Source organism: Ictidomys tridecemlineatus, chromosome 14, assembly GCF_052094955.1.
Source record: "Ictidomys tridecemlineatus isolate mIctTri1 chromosome 14, mIctTri1.hap1, whole genome shotgun sequence".
Lineage (NCBI taxonomy): Eukaryota > Metazoa > Chordata > Mammalia > Rodentia > Sciuridae > Ictidomys > Ictidomys tridecemlineatus.
The window spans coordinates 17,994,553-18,013,078 of record NC_135490.1 but is presented as its reverse complement, the minus strand read 5'-3'; the positions used below and the strand labels follow the sequence as shown (position 1 = coordinate 18,013,078).

The 18,526-nt window shown below is 35.7% G+C and overlaps 1 long non-coding RNA gene across 1 annotated transcript in view; it reads left to right on the top strand.

The window, feature by feature from the left end:
* The first annotated feature begins 13,261 nt into the window (after positions 1-13,261).
* Positions 13,262-18,526, top strand: part of LOC144370301 (uncharacterized) — a 50,165-nt gene continuing 44,900 nt past the window's right edge. The window contains exon 1 of the long non-coding RNA XR_013430249.1: positions 13,262-13,378. This is a non-coding gene — a long non-coding RNA (uncharacterized LOC144370301). The remainder of the gene's footprint in view (positions 13,379-18,526) is intronic.

Genomic DNA, 18,526 nt, shown 5'->3' with positions numbered 1-18,526 from the left:
ATAAGGTTTCTGGCAATAATTCAGATATTGATGGCAGAATTTTAACTTCCTATAAGGAAATGTGGTTGTCAGTGTTTCTGGGAAGATGTCTTTGATGTACTCTTTCTCCTGTAGCATGTACTATGTCCTGGGAAGAGCTTCTAAGTAGCTTTTGAATGGTATTTTCAGTATTTGCTAGGAGTTTGTAATCCATTACATAAAACTAGAGCTACAGTGACTATAGCTGCTGGCAGGTGGGGGGTTGGTTTACTGGGAAAATAGTTTAGCAAACATTATTCAACTAGGATTAAGTTCCTGGGAAATTGTGTTGTAAAAATAAATTCTATTATTTTCCTAAAATTTACAAAGTTGATTTTTCCTCAAGGTTATAATTTTTAGATGTAAATTTGATATTGGTTTATTATATATAATTTTGTAAAAGTGTTTGCTTTCTTGACCATCTTAGATGGGAAACCATTACTTTTGGTTTTTTTAGGGATTACCAGTATGCCTCATAAAACATAGTTTTTGCTAATCTACAAATTGAGGTTTGGAATGGTATTTAGGAAGCTCAGTGGATCTCTGCTATCTGTGGCCATGACATTTAATAACCTATTCCAAATGATATTCTGCTTTTACCATTGTAAGAAGGTATCTGATTCTTATAATTCTCAAAAACATGGGTTACTTTTTTCTAAAGATACACATATAGCAAGCTTAAAGATTATGTAAATTTGTACATTGCATAACTAAAAGTTGGATCTTTATCTCAAGACTATTTCAATAACAAAGAACATATATTTAGTGCCTATATAAATAATTACTTGACTATAGTTAGTATTATATAATTACCAAGGTTCATTTGAGTTCACCATCTCATTTGGTACTCCCCCTGGATAGGGTAAGTGCTGTTATCTACATTTTACAGAGCAGGAGATTGAATCTTCCACATCTTTGACAATAGAGCTCCAACTTCAGAGTTAATTATTTAAGTTTTGAGAAATTAAGTATAAATTAATAAAAATGTCTAAAGAGATCCATTTTGGAGTGATTTTAACAACTCCTATCCTGGATAAAATCTTTCTTTTTATAATAATGTTACAATACTATTTGGTATTGGTATAAAAACCAACATGTACACCAATGAAACAAACTAGAGAACTCCCAAGTGAATCCATGTACAGACACTCAAATAATTTTTGACAAAGGTGCCAAGAGCATCCAATGGAGAAAGGATAGTCACTTCCACAAATGGTGCTGGGAAACCTGGATATACATATGGAAGATGAAACTAGATCCTTATCACTCCATGTACAAAAATCAACTGAAAATGGATCAAAGACTTAAATGTAAGAGTTGAAACTATACAATCTTGGAGGAAAACATAGGAGAAACGTTTTGTATTACTTGGGGTTTTCCTGGTAAATTACTTGAGGTCCTGAAGGAAAACCCCAAGTAATACAAATTAAAAATGGGTAAATAATATGAATAGATAATTCCCCAAAGAAGATATACAAATAGTCAATAAGTATTTGAAAAAGTGCTCAATATCAGTAGTCATTGGGGAAATACAAATCAAAGCCACAGTTAGACATCATCACACTCCAGTTAGAATGGCAATTACAAAGAAGACAAAAAATAACAAATATTGGAAAAAGTGTAGCGAAAGGGGTACTCTCATATACTATTGGTGGGATGTAAATTACTACAGCCATTATGGAAAAGAGTAAAGATTCCTTAAAAACTAAAAACAGAACTATCACACATCCTAGCAATCCCACTACTAGGTATATATCCAAAGGAAATGAAGTCATTATATAAAAGAAATGAGATACCTGCATACCCACATTTATTGCAATACTATTGTAATAAGTAAAATATGGGAATCAACCAAAGTATCTGTCAGCAGATGAGTGGATGAAGAAAAGATGATTCATACATAATGGAATATTATTCAGCCATAAAAGATGAATTCCTGTCCTTTGCAAAAATGGATGGAAATAAATGTTGTCATATTAAGTAAAATAAGACAGGCGCAGAAAGACAGATGCAGAAAGACAGATACTGATCTCTGCTGGTCCAAACACACAGAGAATGTTCTCATTTATTTGTGGAAATTAAAAAGTCTAGAAGAAGAGAGTGAAACTGATCACAAAAGTCTCAAAGGAGGAAAGAGGTCAGAAAGAAGATGAATAGGGATACTAAAATACAGTTAAGATTTGGATTCCTATGGAGGAATTATATCTGTTGTTTTATAGTCTACAACAATCTATGATACATTTTAAAATAACTAGAAAAGATTTTGAAGGTTTCCAGCACACATGACCTATGTTTGAGGACATGGAAATGCTAATTACCCTGATTTGATCAGTATATGTTGTATACATGCATCAAATTCTCATAGGTACCCCGTGCGTATGTATAAATACTTCATGTCAATTTTTTAAAAAAGTCTATTTGTCCTACTTAGGGAATTAAAACTAAACCAAACCGAACCTACTGAAAACAAAACAAACCCTGACAAAACCTTCAGAAGCAATTGGTGATAGTAAAGATTGTTTTTATTTTATGCATTACTACTGATCTTTGCTGGTCCAAACACACAGTATCCAAAGGTACCTAGACCACTTTATTTCTATAATTAGTCCAAGCAGCCCAGCTGTGGAACATCCCATTGAGATGTGCCCATATTGATTCTTTTTTTTTTTTTTTTTTTTTTTTTTTTTTTTTTTTAAGAGAGAGTGAGAGAGAGGGGGACAGAGAGAGAGAGAGAGAATTTTAACATTTATTTATTTTTTTTTCTTAGTTCTTGGCGGACACAACATCTTTGTTGGTATGTGGTGCTGCTGAGGATCGAACCCGGGCCGCACGCATGCTAGGCGAGCGCGCTACCGCTTGAGCCACATCCCCAGCCCCCCATATTGATTCTTGTTCTGATTCCCAGGTGCACAAGTAGGCTGTAAGAATTCCAAGCTAGGCTTTTCTTATTGGCATCTCAGCACTCAAGGAAGTAAACGATTTGTAGATCTTACTTCTCCCAGCATCCTTTGTCCTCCCTTAAACATGAACCAACAAACCAGGTTCTACAATTTACTGGCTTAGTGCTGAATTTCTCATCATATGAAATTCATTACGGAATATCTAATTCCACCCCTCTTTCTATCTTTTAGACATTTTCTTATGCAATTCAAATGGCTTCTTTTGCATTAGAAAATGCTTAATCTGGATATTTGGCATATTCTAATATCAAGAACCAATGGCATCTAGCAGCTACATATACCAATCACAAATTAAACTGCTGTTGGTTTCGGAGTTTGAGCATGGATCGAAGCAAGCCATGGTGTTTAGTCTATAACGTAAAGACGGGTGGTCTCAGCAGTCAGGCTTGGAATGTCCTTTGTCCTCTAGCCATATATTTTACCTCTCCCCAGGGAGTGGTGAGAAAGTCTTGATGTTGTTACAGTTTCTACACTGTTAGTCTCAATTCCCAGCTGGGCCCCTCACGCCAGTTTTTTTTCATAGTTAACTCTACTTTTAATTTTTATCTTTTAGGGCCCACCATTTTTACTTTGTTTTTCAGCAAATGGTGCATGAGCAGGAGAATTTATTATGCCCTAGTGAGGGAAAATAATGCCTGGAATCCTTATTATTTCCAGGTTACTGAAGTTGTACATTGAGAGTTAAATTTGTGTGTGTGTGTGTGCTGCAGATTGAACCCAGGGACTTGACATATTGTACACATGTTCTACCACTGAGTACATCACTAACCCAAGAGATTACTTTAAAAATGTAAAAAATTCGTGTGGCAAAGAAAATTGCTTTTCTATTTTACATTTTCTGAGGTTTTTTTATTTTTAATTTTTTTTCTTCTTCTTCTTCTTCTCCTTCTCCTTCTTCTTCTCTGGGGATTGAACCCAGGGATGCTTTACCATTAAGCTACATCCTCAGCCTTTTTTATTTTTTATTTTGAGACAGGGTTTCACTGTTGCCTCACTAAATTGCTAAGGCAGGACTTGAACTTGTGATCTGCCTGCCTCAGCCTCCCAAGCTGCTATTACAGGTATGCCCCACGGTGCCTGGCTGTAAAGTAGTTCCTAAGTAGGAATAACTTTTGTGGTCACAGGGAACATTTGGTAATGTCTGGAGATGTTTTTGATTGTTACAATTGGGAGGAGTTGGGTAGTGCTACATGAATTTAGTTGAAAAGCTACCTACAGTGCACAGGACAACTTCCCACTACAAAGTGTTATGCCTAAAACACCACCAATGAGGTTAAGAAACACTGAATTAGCTTGATTCATTTGAGATTTATTCATATGTTTGCATTCATCAATAGTTCATTCCTTTTTATTGCTTAGTAGTATTCCATTAAATTTTTTTTCTAGTTGTAGATGGACAAAATAACTTTATTTTATTTATTTACTTTTATGTAGTGCTGAGGATGGAACCCAGTACCTCACACATGCTGGGCAAGTGCCCTACCACTGAGCTACAACCCCAGCCCTTGATTAGTAGCATTTTATTGCATGAAAGTATTGCATTTGCATGTATCTTAGTCTATTTCTCTATTTACCTGCTAAAGGATATTTGGGTTGTTCCTAGTTTTTGGTACTTATGAACAATGGTCTAAACATTATGTTCGTGGTTTTTGTGAACATAAGTACTGGGAGTATAATGGCTTGGTCATTTGGTAAGTGTGTGTTTTATGAGGAATTCCAAACTAAGTTTTAGAGTGGCTGTACCATTTTGCACTCCCACATGCATATGAGAATTCCAGTTGCTTTGCATCTTCAGTAGCACTTGGTATTTTATGGGTGTGTGTTTAGCTTAGTATAAATACATTTAAATTTTAGTTATTCTAATAGGTGTATAGTGGTATTTCATTGTGGTTTAAGTTTTAGGTCTGTTAATTTTAGAACTGTAGCACATTTTTTGAGATTTCAAAATAGTATTATTATATGAATGAAGGGGTAATAAATGGTATAAAGTTCTTAATGACTTTGTAGATCTTCATTTTGCTCTTTCTCACTGTGCAGCTACTGATCCTTTTACAGCTTTGGTTTTAAGATAATCCAGTTTATCAATCTCAGGATTCATTGTTCTACCAAGTTCTCCACTACACACCTGGCACAGGTCCCTGCCTACTCTCCAGACTTAGGGAAAAGAAGGAGAAGCTACCAACATTTGAAATATTATAATGGATTATAAGTGAGACTTGCATACATTTCTTACAGTTTATTGGAAAAAAGGGGCAGAACTTTAGTGTTCCCAGAATGGAGCCTGGTGAGAAATTAGTTCCACAGAAATAGCACTTGAGCACAACAGGAGAACATTATTTTTCTTGACTTAGGTGTTTGTAAAACATTTCTCTTAGCTGGGTGTGGTGGGACACACCTGTAATTCCAGTGACTTGGTAGACTGAGACGGGAAGATAGCAAGTTTCAGGCTTACCTCAGCAACTTAGTGAGACCCTGTCTCAAAATAAAAATAAAAAGGATTGGGGATGTAGCTCCGTGGTAGAGCCCTCCTGGGTTCAACCCCCAGTACTGCAAAACAGACAAAAAAAAAAAAAAAAAAAAAAAAAGCAAGCAAACAACTCCATTGCTCTTTATGGGTTGGCTGCAGCAATTACTTCCTAGAAATTATATGGAGGAGTAAATATGTTGCCAGCTCTCAAAATTTGCCATTTCCTCATCTCTAACAACCCGGTATTTTCTGGGTTAATAATCCTTCTTTTTAAGAATAACTTTATCAATACCCTTATCTTCCTAAACAGAAATGTTGATGCAGAGAGAATGTTTTGATTTTACTTAAAACCAACTTGAAATTTGCCTTCAGAAATAACTATGTGAAGCCCTGTCTCATTCCAGTTAAGTTCATGGATTTCAGCTAAGCGAAATTGGTAAGATAACCTTAGTCTCATTTATGGCCATACATACTTGACTTTGGACAATGTTGTTCATGAAGGCAGAAGGCTCATTATGTCCAATGAAAACAGAAAAACTGCAAAAAAACAAAACAAAAACAAAAACAAAAAAACTCAAACCAAAAACAACAAAGAAACTAGTCTTAAAATCATGCACAATAGTAGAGAATCTTCAAATTAGCCAGCAATGGCAATTTCGTCTTTTACTAATAGGGATTTTCCTCACTTATGTGAAGTGAATGCAGAGGCTTCCAATTTGGGATCCAGACATTTTGGCATTTTACCCCAAACAATTTAACTGGAAGCCTTGGAGCCTGTGGCCTTTGGCACACAGCAGAAGTATACTGTGAGGTATTAGCTCAGCATGCCCAGTAGTTCACCCATGCAGTACAGAAATAGCCTGGGGTAAACCCACTTCTAATTGCGGGCAAATTGGAAATGTACACAGTCCTCATCTACATTCTTTAAGATCACACTGTTTTAGTTATATTTATCCTGCTGCGGAATTTTGCTGGTACCCAAAGACATTTAATTTATGTTCAATCAAACTTAGTTCATTACAAGCATGACTAAAGAAGAGAAAACCTTAGCTGAAAAGGATGTAGTGGATACGTGGATTTTCTTTTTTCAATATTACTTTACATATTTCCCCGGGTCACTTTAATTCACATAAAGTTTGTTGCTATAGTAAAGAGTGGTGAATTGCCAGCCTGTGTCTGTCCTTTTTCAAGGAGTCCTAAATGTGTGTATAAAATCATGTCCTTCCCTTGCTCAAATCACTAACTCTTGTCCCTTTGCACCTGAGATAATAAAATCAGAAATCTTGATTGGGCCTCTAGCCTCCGTTACCTCCCTTGTCTCAGCTACTCTGTTGATCAGTGATCAAACCACACCTGACATCTTTTTAGTTTCTTGTGCCCCTTCCATGGAATGGCCTTGTCATTTGGTCTTCTGACAGAGGGAATGCCAGTTCTTAACTTCCCTGCTCCCTGCCCCCACCCCTTACTGTATGCTCCATCAGTGGTCATCAGCTTACATATCATTTGTTAAGAGACATTTTTCTTGTTTTATTACATGGGGTCATGTCTCTCTACTGTAGTTCTCTTAGTTCTCTTGCACTTCGTATTTATTACTGGCACTTATCATAGCTGTAATGAAATAGTTATATGGTTAGGTATCCAAAGTCCCAATCATTATGTTTGTAAGCTTTATAAGGACAGTTTTACTCAAAAAACCATAGTCAACAGATATCTGCAAAAGTGAATATATGCTAAGCTTTCAGTAAATATTTGTTAAATACATGATTGACATACATGACATACTCAGTACTGTTGTCTAGAATACAGCAGATGCTCAATGAATATTTGTATATTGAAAGAATCAATATTTTGTCTATTCAGAAAGAAAAGAGGAGATATATTGCATGGAGCCATTTGTAGTAAATCACAGTGAGAGGAAGCTATGCACAATGAAAACCCAGAGAGAAGGTGTGATGGACTATTGGAGTGTTCATCGGCTCACCAGAGCTTTTCTTTCTTTTTTTTTTTTTTTAAAAAAAATTAGTTCTTTTTAGATATATATGACGGTAGAGTATTCACCAGAGCTTTTTAAGCGGAGAGTTTGTCAAGTTCTGCTTGTTCGGGGAGTATAAAGGACATTGTACTTGTGTTGGGATATGTGGTTCTTCTGCTTGTTAACTATGCAACTTCAGGAAACTGCTTAACTCCATTTCCTAGAAAAGGAAGGACACAGGGATCTTCCCCCAACATGTCACAAGTTGGTGAAAAAAGTATAAAAGTATTTTATAAGCTATAAATGGTAACATATGTATTATTATTATTACTATTATTCTTGTTAATAGTAGAGTGGTACTGGGGACTGAATCTAGGGGACCTTCACCACCAAGTTACATCTCCAAATCCTTTTTATTTTTTATTTTGAGACACTGGGAATACAGGTCTGTGCCACTGTGCCTGGCTTGTATTATTATTTAACTATGGAAGGAATTTATAGCATGTTGCTAGTAAAATAGTTCATATCAGTACAGAAAGATGTCCAACCTCCTCTCCCAATTCCTCTCTATAGAGTGATCTATTCCTGCCCGTCATTGTGCATTGTTGTCCACCTAGATATGATTTAAACATTGACTGGTCTATGTTAATTAACTGATCTACACATTCATCCATATGCATATGAAAACATGTATACAAGTATATTTGTAAACCTAAACGTACAAATGAAATCATAATATTATTCAGGAGCACACTTATCTTCTTATTGTATATTTGTATATTTTCTTTTTGTACCAGGGATTGAACCCAGGGTGCTTAATCACTGAGCTAAGTCACAAGTCTTTTATTATTATTTTATATTTTGCAACATGGTCTTTCTAAGTTGCTTAGGGCCTCACTGGTTTGCTGAGGTTTGCTTTGAACTTGTGATCCTACTGTCTCAGCCTCCCAAGCCACTAGTATTACAGGCGTATGCCATTGCGTATTTTTAATGATAGTTCATATGAAGTTCTTTCAACTACTACTTGGTATCTGTGTGTGCATCTGTTATGATTTATTTTATCTTCTCCACATTGATAGATGTCTAGCTTGTTTCCATTTTTTTAATGCTGCAATCATATTTCAGCAAACACCCTTGCTTAATTTGATCTCTTATCCTTTCTGCTTAAAATCATTTCCTATTTTTATACTCTTCATTTACATCCTCTCTCATGTTGCAGAAGCATGGCGCTTGTAGAGTAGCAGTAGGACTAAAGTTGATTTTACAATATTGCTTCTAGTTTCAGGGCAGTTTCAGAATTGTCTCTGGTGTAGATAGCCTCCCTACTTTGGCAAAGTTGGCCTGTTCACTGCATGTGAGTTTCTATCTTTTTGCCTTTGACCATTTATATCCTCTTCATAAGCATGTCTTTTTTAAAAAAAAAACTTATTTTTTAGTTGTAGTTGGGCACAATACCTTTATTTATGTATATTTATGTGGTGCTGAGGATCGAACCCAGGACCTTGAACGTGCTAGGCGAGTGCTCTACCACTGAGCCACAACCCCAGCCCTAAGCATGTCCTCTTAACCCTATAAATCTCCACTCTTATTTTTTTTCCTTCAAAACACAACTAGAAATCTCCTTCTTCCCACAAGTATGCATAGGCTAATTCAATTCCAATATTTTTTTAATGTCATCAATTTTTAGTTATTTTTTAAAAAACAGGCATTTATAGAATCTTTATGGTGACCATCTCATTAACCACAAATAAATGAAGATATGAGTACTTGGTAAGATTTCCTTTAATTATTCATTGCTTACAAACTGCCACAGGCTAAATTAAGGATAAATGACAGGAGTGCTATAATTCATCCTTGAGAGTGCTACTGCCAAATTTTGATCAGTAAATAAAAATTTACATTTGCTACCACCAAGTGTGCATCACAGTTCAGGGCACTGTGAGAGGACCTGTTAAGTGGAGAAAGTAATGTGATATAGCTTTAAGTGGAATAAAATTTACCCTTGTAAGAGGTTTAGGAATTCCCTAATATCAGATCAATTCTGAAAGATTATGTGCTCACTGGAATGTGCAGGAATGGTACCTCTTGAATATTTAAAAGATTGTGATCAGGGCAGTGAACCTGTTAGTCAACAGTGATATGCACGGTGACCAGTTGTTGAGTGAAGTAACTAGGGAGGCACTGATAAGCTCCGTAAGAGACAACTGGGTCAGAGTTGTGACTGTGGTGTACCAATTGCTGTTTGTTCAATGCTATTTTGTCTTAGTAAATGTTCCTGTACAGATATGACCACCCAGTTCTAGAATTCATAAGTGTGCCTGGAACAAAAAAATATTTAATTTATTTATTTACTTACTTATTTGCTAACTAGCAAATCTTTCTAGAACAAAGGAAGCACACTTTCTTCTTTTGATGTGCTGTAATGTCTGTTACAGGCTGAGTAGCAGGTACTCAACAAATACTTCTCACTCAGTTGTCACAGACAACCATAAAAAACAAAATTCAAAAACCATACCAAACCAAACCAAAAAACAACATGGCCCTCCCCAAAAGACCAACCCAAAACAAGACCAGATAGAAATGAGACTTTTCAACAAACTCCATTTGTTTGGGGTTGAATAAACAGTGTACGACAAATGCCAAGAGTATTTGGTTGACAACAGCAAACAGATCAATGCAGGAGGCAGCAGACAGTCTACCTACAGGCTGTTAGAGTGACAGAGCCACAGGCTACAGCAGCTTACAAAAAACATATAGACACAAACTGAACAATTGGAACAGAACCAGCAAAATGACAACAAATTAAAGAAATGTTTATGACAGGTAGTGTTGTGTTTTCAACATATCATTGCATTTTATACTCCCACATTTTAATTCTTACAACAGTCCTGTAGGGGTAATTTATTATCTTCATTAATTTTTATATAAATAAGTGAATCTGGGAACATTTATATAACTTAGTTTAGCCACACTGTGAGTAAGTAGCAGGAATGGAACTCTGACCCTTTCCCATCTCATTCTTATATATATATTTTAAATATTATTTTCTACTGACTTCTCCATCTAGTGTCGTCAGGTAGAAAGCATTTTAGGGCTTTTTGGTCATATTGACACAATTAGACAATAGTAGCTGAAATATCTAAATGAATTCTTAACAAAGTTTTGAAATCTAATGAAAGTATTCTAATAATTTGAAATTAATTGTCATTTGGATTGTTGGTCCGTCAGCTTTGGGCTTCATTTCTCTCTCTAGACCTGTCATGGATGAAGTCTTTAAGGCTGTCTACCTGGTAGTGCCCATGGCTGTCCTGGAAGGGAGTGTCTAGCACAGGGATGTTGGGTGGCTATTGTTTGTCAGGAGGTTGGACACACCTTTGATGAAGGATCATTACCTACCCAGAATATCCTTATAATTTCCTGATGGGTCACTTACATTTTATCACTTCCTACTGGTCATTAGACCAGCTTTCAAAGACAGGGCCGTATGTGCAGGTGGACAACAACATAATTCTGGCAGGAAATAGCTGCTACTACTGCATCACTATATGCTATTCTCTAAAGATACAAAGAGACTGTTTTACTAATCTTTTCTAAACTGATACTGCAGCTTCAAAGTGTTAAACCTCAAGAACAATTAAATGGATGGAAACAATTCTTTATAATTCAAGGACATAAAAGGAAATAGTGGTGGATAATGTTAAAAATGGAACTCTATCTATCAGTCTGTCTGTCTATCTACCTATCTTCGTTTTTTCATGGTGCTGGGAATCAAACCTAGGGCCTTATGTATGCTAGGCAAGTGCTGTATCACTGAGCTATGCCTCCACCCCAAAACCCATCTCTATTGACTTTGGTATACACTATATAATTTCTTCTGCCCAGCAGTATACCCATCCTATTTATGTTTTATTTGACTGAGATTAAAATACATTTTCAGTTCATGAATATATCAAACCTGAATATTACTGATGGGTGATCAAACAAACATGGAATACCACTATGAAAAGTCTCTGCTAATTTGTGCTATTCTGAATTGATTGGTGGTTTTCTAGAAGGAGGTTTATAAATAGCTCAGATAATATCTTTGTACACAAATTAGCCTATGATGATGGTCCTGCTCATTCGCAAGTACATGAAAATTTATAGACAGGATTCTAATGGGCATTATTTTGAGATTTTAGATATAGTAAAAATATCTGCCTCATATGTTTAGATTTAAAATTAAATAATATTCATAAAGTAATATAAACAATTATTGGGGAGGAATCAGCAGGGAAGAGTTACAGGATTAGTGAGAAAGACAATGTGGGATGCTAATGAGTTTGGAATGCATATATTGAGCTTGCTTGGAGAAAAAAGCATAACAATTCATTTAGTACTGAGTTATGAAGAACTGTCTATGTCTGAGGCGGTGTTTTAAGTGCTGGGAGGAGCAGTGACTAAAACAATAAATTTGTGCATGATGGAACTTACATTCTAGGCAACATACAAAATGTTTTTATTCTCCTTAAAAAAATCAATTTTGCTAGTTTATTATTTTATTTTTGGCCTTATAAGGGAAGAGTTAATAGGGAGACATTGAATTTCATTTTTCTGTGGACATAGTTATTATCATCATGAATTTTCTATCTGTTTATCTCTTTCATAAGATTCTAAGGGGAAGACTGGTGATTAGTTAATTTTTCATTTCCACTCCACACCCAGCACAGTGCCTCCCTGCAAATAGCACAGAGTAAAAATACACCTGCCGAATGGCCAGACAATTCCAGCAAATCATGGAATAATGGTCTTATTATTTTGTAGTTACATTTCCATTCATACAAAGATAGCAAATAGTACAAAATGATAAAGATAAGCACCAAATTAGTGATATATAAATATGTACTATAAACATTCCATAGGATGAGTACTCATTTGTGATTACAATGATTAAAGAAGAGAGGAAATGAATTTAGCCTTGAATGATACATAAGATTCAGGTAGAAAAAGAGGAGGAGAGCATTACTGATCGGTTATAGAAATTTTCTACTTGGAAGAATGCCTCAGAGCCTTTGGGTACTCTTCATTTCACTCCGTAGGCAATGGTAAATTAGTGAAGATTTCTACATAGAAGACGAACACATAGTTTGGAAATGGTCTTCTGAGTTATACCTGGTGCTAGTGTCTGAGTTTAGAGCTTATAATCTGTACATATTTAATGAATCAGGTGGTTCACTTAGTAGACTTTCATCAGCCTTATTAAGGTGAAAAACAGAATACAAAGTATTGGAGTATGTCACCTGAGGTGAGGCTAAGTACTGTTAGGAAACTGGATTTCTTTTGCACACATGAGGGTATGTTGTGGGTAGAGAAGAGGGGATCTGGAAGTGGGTTCCAAAAAATGAGACAAGTTCCAAAGTCACTGAGCCATAGTCCCTAATGAGATTTTACAGTCATGAACATAGTCCTACTAATCAACTATATTGTCTTTAATCATACCCATTTGACATTATCATATAGAGGGACCAGGCCATGTTTTGTGAAGGACAAAACAGAGAGAGAGAGAAAAAAGAAAAAGGTAAAAAGAACAAATAAGAGTCTTATCCAGGCTATTGGGTACAGACAGCTCTTCAAATCCAAAGATAAAGTGCCCCGGCAGGGTAGTTTTACTTTAATGTCTTAGAGGAAGAAGTAGAAAAGTTACAGCTGGGTGATTTACACTTGAGATTGCTTTGCTATCAGCTGCACAGGAAATGTTTATCTCTGTATCCAGCTAGTTTCAAGGAGACAAATAGTTCTAATCTCAATATGACAAAGGACAGGGCATTAGAAGGTCTGCATCTGTCCTTGTCAGTAGTTGTAGGCAAAAAAGGAAAAGTCTGTGTTTGTCCCTGTCTCAGGTCAACAAGGGAGTCCTTCTAAGTCTTACAGAGGCCGTGGGAAAAGTGGACGGTGAATCTTATCCACTTCATATGGGAAAAGGTAGTTCTTTTGGGTAAAGCCACTTCCTGGAACATGAGAGTGAAGGGATTTTGGAAGAAGAGGGTTAGGTGTATGTATCTTAACCATAGCTGTTTTTCAGAAGTGCAGAGCTCAGGTAATGTTCAGTATTGTCAGTTTTATTCTCTGGGCTGGGTGTACAGCAAAGAACTACATTTTCAGACCACTTTCTACCAGTGACTAGATTAATGAGCATGCCTTCAACTAATTTCTTAGATGATAACTGATGATTGCATATATAACTCTGTAACAGGATATATAAAATAAGTTTATTTTTAATCTGAAAATAAATGGTACTGGAAAAGGTCATTTAAAGTGGATCTAGTTGAGCTTGGCACACTGGCTTGGGAGGCTAAGGTTGGAGGATAGTTGAAAGCCAGCCTAGAAATCTTAGGAAGGCCCTAAGCAACTCAGCAAGACTCTGTCTCTAAATAAAATATTAAAAAGGGCTGGGATGTGGCTCAATGGTTAAGCATCCCTGGGTTAAATCTCCAGTACAAAAAAAAAAAAAAAAAAAAAGTGAACTTGAATGATGACAAAATTTAGTAGAAGAAAGAAAAAAAAAGTTCAAATGAATTCTATCTGGAAAATTGAAACTAAAAATGATGAAGATAAAATTATCATTTATCTAAAAACAGTTTACATTATTATTTAATAAATATAGTACTTATCTAATCAATACAGTTTGTAATAGCAAGTATGAACTAATTTTAGAACAGAGATGAGATGTTGATTTGGATCACTTTTTTGACATACTTATGTCACAGCTTCATTCAGTAATATTGTTATTTGTGATTTTCACTGCCCTACTTTATAGAGGATACCATTTTTGAAAAATATTCAAATGTTTATCAGTTTTCTGAGGTATCTTTCAATCCTTCAATATTCATTTCATTCTTTTTTGAAGCACCTGAATATCTTTTTCTTCTTCATTTGATAGATGTCTGATTCTATTAGGTGTTTATTTTCAATGGCTTTGCTTAAAGGATTCAGGTAGCCCTAACCCTTCTCTAACATTAGACTTTTGTAAGATATGTGATGTTACTCTGAAGTTAATTTAAATTGAATTAATTTTATTGCTTGATATTTAAAACAAAAACATAGACCTAGCATATTGGTTGAGTACAAATTGTATTGGTTCTATAGGAAATATTTCCTTTACCTTATAATGACCCTTATTGTTCTATACTAATCATGGAGAAGCCAGAGAAGAAAACTCTAATAAACCTCTGTTAAATGCTTTATTTAATTTAATTCTCACTTCAACTCCATGAGGCAGGTACTATTATATTATTATATTAAATATTCAAATGACAGAATGACGTCTTTGATAATGTGCAATTTGCCCTAAGTCACAGAGTTACCAAATAGCAGGGCATGAACCCAGGAGGGTTTAATAACAAAATCATACTATTCTTTTTAACAAAGGAAATTATCTTAATTAATCCCTTCTATAAAGTTGTGGAGTAAAATAATTGAAAATGTTAATTAGAAATGAGATAGTGAATTAATAAACTATTAAGACTTGTAGAGATCTTAAAATATGAAAATATTCCGATTTGTAAAGAATGACTATGAACTCTTCTAAACCAATAACATATTTTCTTAAATCTGAACCTGCAGGCTCTGAATATCTGTGGAAATCAAGGCAAGAGTAGTATAAGAGTGTCTGTGGTCCCTTCTTGACCCAACACTGTCTCTGTCTTGCACCATGAAGGGCTTTGCTTGTGGGCACGTGAACACCCCAGTCAAACTCCCTCCTCACCTTTGCCCACAGGTGACCTTGGCCACTCTAAGGCTTAGGGTTGTGTACATCAGTGGCTGTAGTCATCCTGTGAAGGATCATGGTCACTTGTTAGAAATGAAAACTCAGGCCCCACCAAGATCTACTGAGTCATAGTCTACTTTTTAAAAAAACTTATTGAAGGAATTTCTTTATTTGTTCACTCAAACATAGTCTATTTCTCTACAAAATCTTGGATGATTTCTGTGCACATTAGAGTTTGAAAACCTCTGCCCCAAAGTGGGACACTGAGGTGTGGGGCCTTCATCCCTTAGGTTTAAGGGCAATACCATTAAAAGGCTCACCTTATCTCTTCACCTCTGAAAGGATTGAAAAGTTTCTGGCCAATTGTCAGTTCTTCTGAGTTTCTTGTTGGACTTAAGCACATTTCCAATTATAGCTCATTTTATATATTGAATAAATATGACTTAATTTGAAGAATTAATTTTATAATTTGGTAGAATTTGAATTAGAATTTGATGCTTGGAATTCATCCCACTACACCCTACCCTATTCTACTTTGTCCAGATCTATTTCAACATCCAATTGCACCAAGAAGACTGTCTCTTCTGTGAAGCCCGTCTCAATGTCCCTGAGGAAGATCTTTCCATTCTAATCTTATCATCCTTAATAAGAACCACTGGTATTCCATTTACTCCATTTTTATCTAGTTGCACACTTGAATTTTCCACTATACTATCAGAGTTGGAGGGGAGGGCATCCAAGTCCTATCCATCTTTGGATCCTCCATTATTTAACTTATATTTTCAACAAATGTGTGTTAAATTAAATCAGGACCTTTTAAGTTTATTACTAGTGGCTTCTGCAATGCTGTACTGGTGCTAAGAAAAAAATTAAAATAGTCCCCTTTTTGTGTGTGTGGTGCTGGACATTGAACCCAGGACCTTGTTCATATGAGGCAAGTACTCTACCAACTGAGCTACATCTCCAGCCCTAGTTCTGCTATATTAATGAAGATAGATTTTATTCATAGACCTTATCACATAAGAAAGTGTACATCTTTTGTATTTTCAAATGAAATTGTGCTTATGTCTGTTCTGCTGGTTGTGAGGAGACAAATGCTATTGTAAAAATGTTCTTTGTTGGGAATCTGTTAGCAGGTAGTCGTAATTTTGTCAGTGATCTGCCCTGCTGAGTGTAATAGTGTTCAAATGGAGGAGCTTTAACTTGGGGAATGAACATCAGATATAGAGGAATAGAGCTGGAGAAAAAGTTATGAAAAATTGAATGTGAAAATACATTGGCAAGTTAAATTTCTATGGCTGGTTCAATCCTTTTGGTCCTCATGCTCATGGGTTATAATTAGATAGAAAATGTAGTGTAGAATATGGAGTAATAATCCTGGAGTTGGGGATAGGGGACTTGTGTTCTAATTTTGGATATTTTACTAATTGAATTCCTGAGACACTCATGAAAACTTTTTGGATTTCTGTTGTTACATCTGCAGTATGAATAATTAGATTCTGTACTTTTCGGTCAGGTACAAAAGCTAGACTAATGTGGGGAGCTTGTTTAAAGACTTATGGCAAAGTGTCACACCTAGAAATGCATATTCACTAGGTCTGTGATTAGCCCCAAGTGTGAGGTGTCTTTCATGACACCTGTCTGGTTAAGAATCAGGAGATCACACGGATATGGACTTTTAATATTTTTTTTAAGCTCAAATCTTCCCTGATTTATGACTACCAGGTGTGTAATGATGGCATGACTAGGGGCACATGTGTGGTAGGCACTGATGATTTTACTTTTCTTCCTTTAGGATCACACATTCAAAATTCTAGCTGGGCATGTTACCTCTAGGAATAAAAATTACATATTCAAACTTCTCTTAGCTATGTTCTAAAGGCTGGACAGAAGAAAATGGCACATGCAAACTTTGCAGGTGCTTTGAAAGGAGACAGTGAGCCATTCTTATTTTTTCTTTCTTTTGACTAACTGGCATGCATAACAGGTAGCAAAAGATGGGTCAGCCATCCTGGCCCTGATAGGGATGCTATAGGTTGAACATGGCAGATCACCCAGGTAGTAGCCTGGGTCCAGGACATCACAGAGTGCCATGACAGCCTTGAACTCACTTCCTCCAGGCTTCCTTTCCCATGTGAGAGAAAATACATTATTATCCAGTTAAAGTAACTGCTATTTTGGTTTTATTCTTTCTTTCAGCCAAACCCACTTTAAATTAAACCAATGTAAACAATTTGTGAAGCAGAAAAAGTTTCCCAAACTGTGTCAGCATGAATTGGAATGTCTATTTGCTGTGGCTTTCATTTTCTAGGTAGCATATGTCTATAAGACAGAGAAAAGTCTTTTATTTAACAGATGGCATTTCTTTTACAGCTAAGAATTAATATGTATGTGTGTGCGTGCGTGTCCACATTCTTGCATGTGTGTGGGTGGGTGGGGTTGACTCGGAAAACAAGCAAGATTTGATTTGTATGATTTTATCTTATTCTCTACAAATACATATAATTTCCTTGGCATGTATTTACACATAAATATATATATTTTTTGGTCTTAAAACATAATGCTCCTCCAGTTATCATCAATTTTGCATGAAACTTGGTGGGCTCTGAACTACCAAGCACAACCATTTAAATTATATACTTCTGTTGTTAACAATTATTATTGGCAATGAGCAAAACATGTGTGGTATAGGGTTTTAAAAATACTTCTACATATTTTTAAAATGTTTGGGCTTTGACAAGAACTTATTTTAAAAAAATTCAGATCCTTTTCCTTTCCATATGATGAGTGAAAACACACACACATGTTACAAAACAAAAGAAACTCATCCTCACATACAGAATAGAAACCAAAACAAATTCAACAATACAGAAGATGGTGGTGAAGAGAAAGGAAACAGAGGGCAGCCACAAAGAGTTCTCTCTCTTTACCTTCATTCTTGTCATCCGGGCTAGTGTAGATGGAAGCCAGGGTAAATAAGGAAAAGATAACAAAAGCCAGTAAAATGAATGCCACTTCTAGGTTGGTGAATGGAAGCTCCATGAACCACCAAAAGCTTCTTTACCTATAGTAGAAAACAAAGATTGGCTTAGCATACTGTAATCCAAAGACAGCTTGCAGAGCAATAATTATTTTAGAATCAAGTATATATGAGTGAGACTTGTTAAAACTTACTAAAATCCTTATATGTACCTGGAACAATGTATTTCACACTGGCAAAAATGGAGTAGTGCTATCTTTTTTTTTTTTTTTTGATACCAGGGATTGAACCTGGGGTGTTTACCAATGGGCCACATCCTTACCCCTTTAAAAAAATATTTTATTTTGAGATAGGGGTCTCACTAACTTGCTTAAGGCCTCTC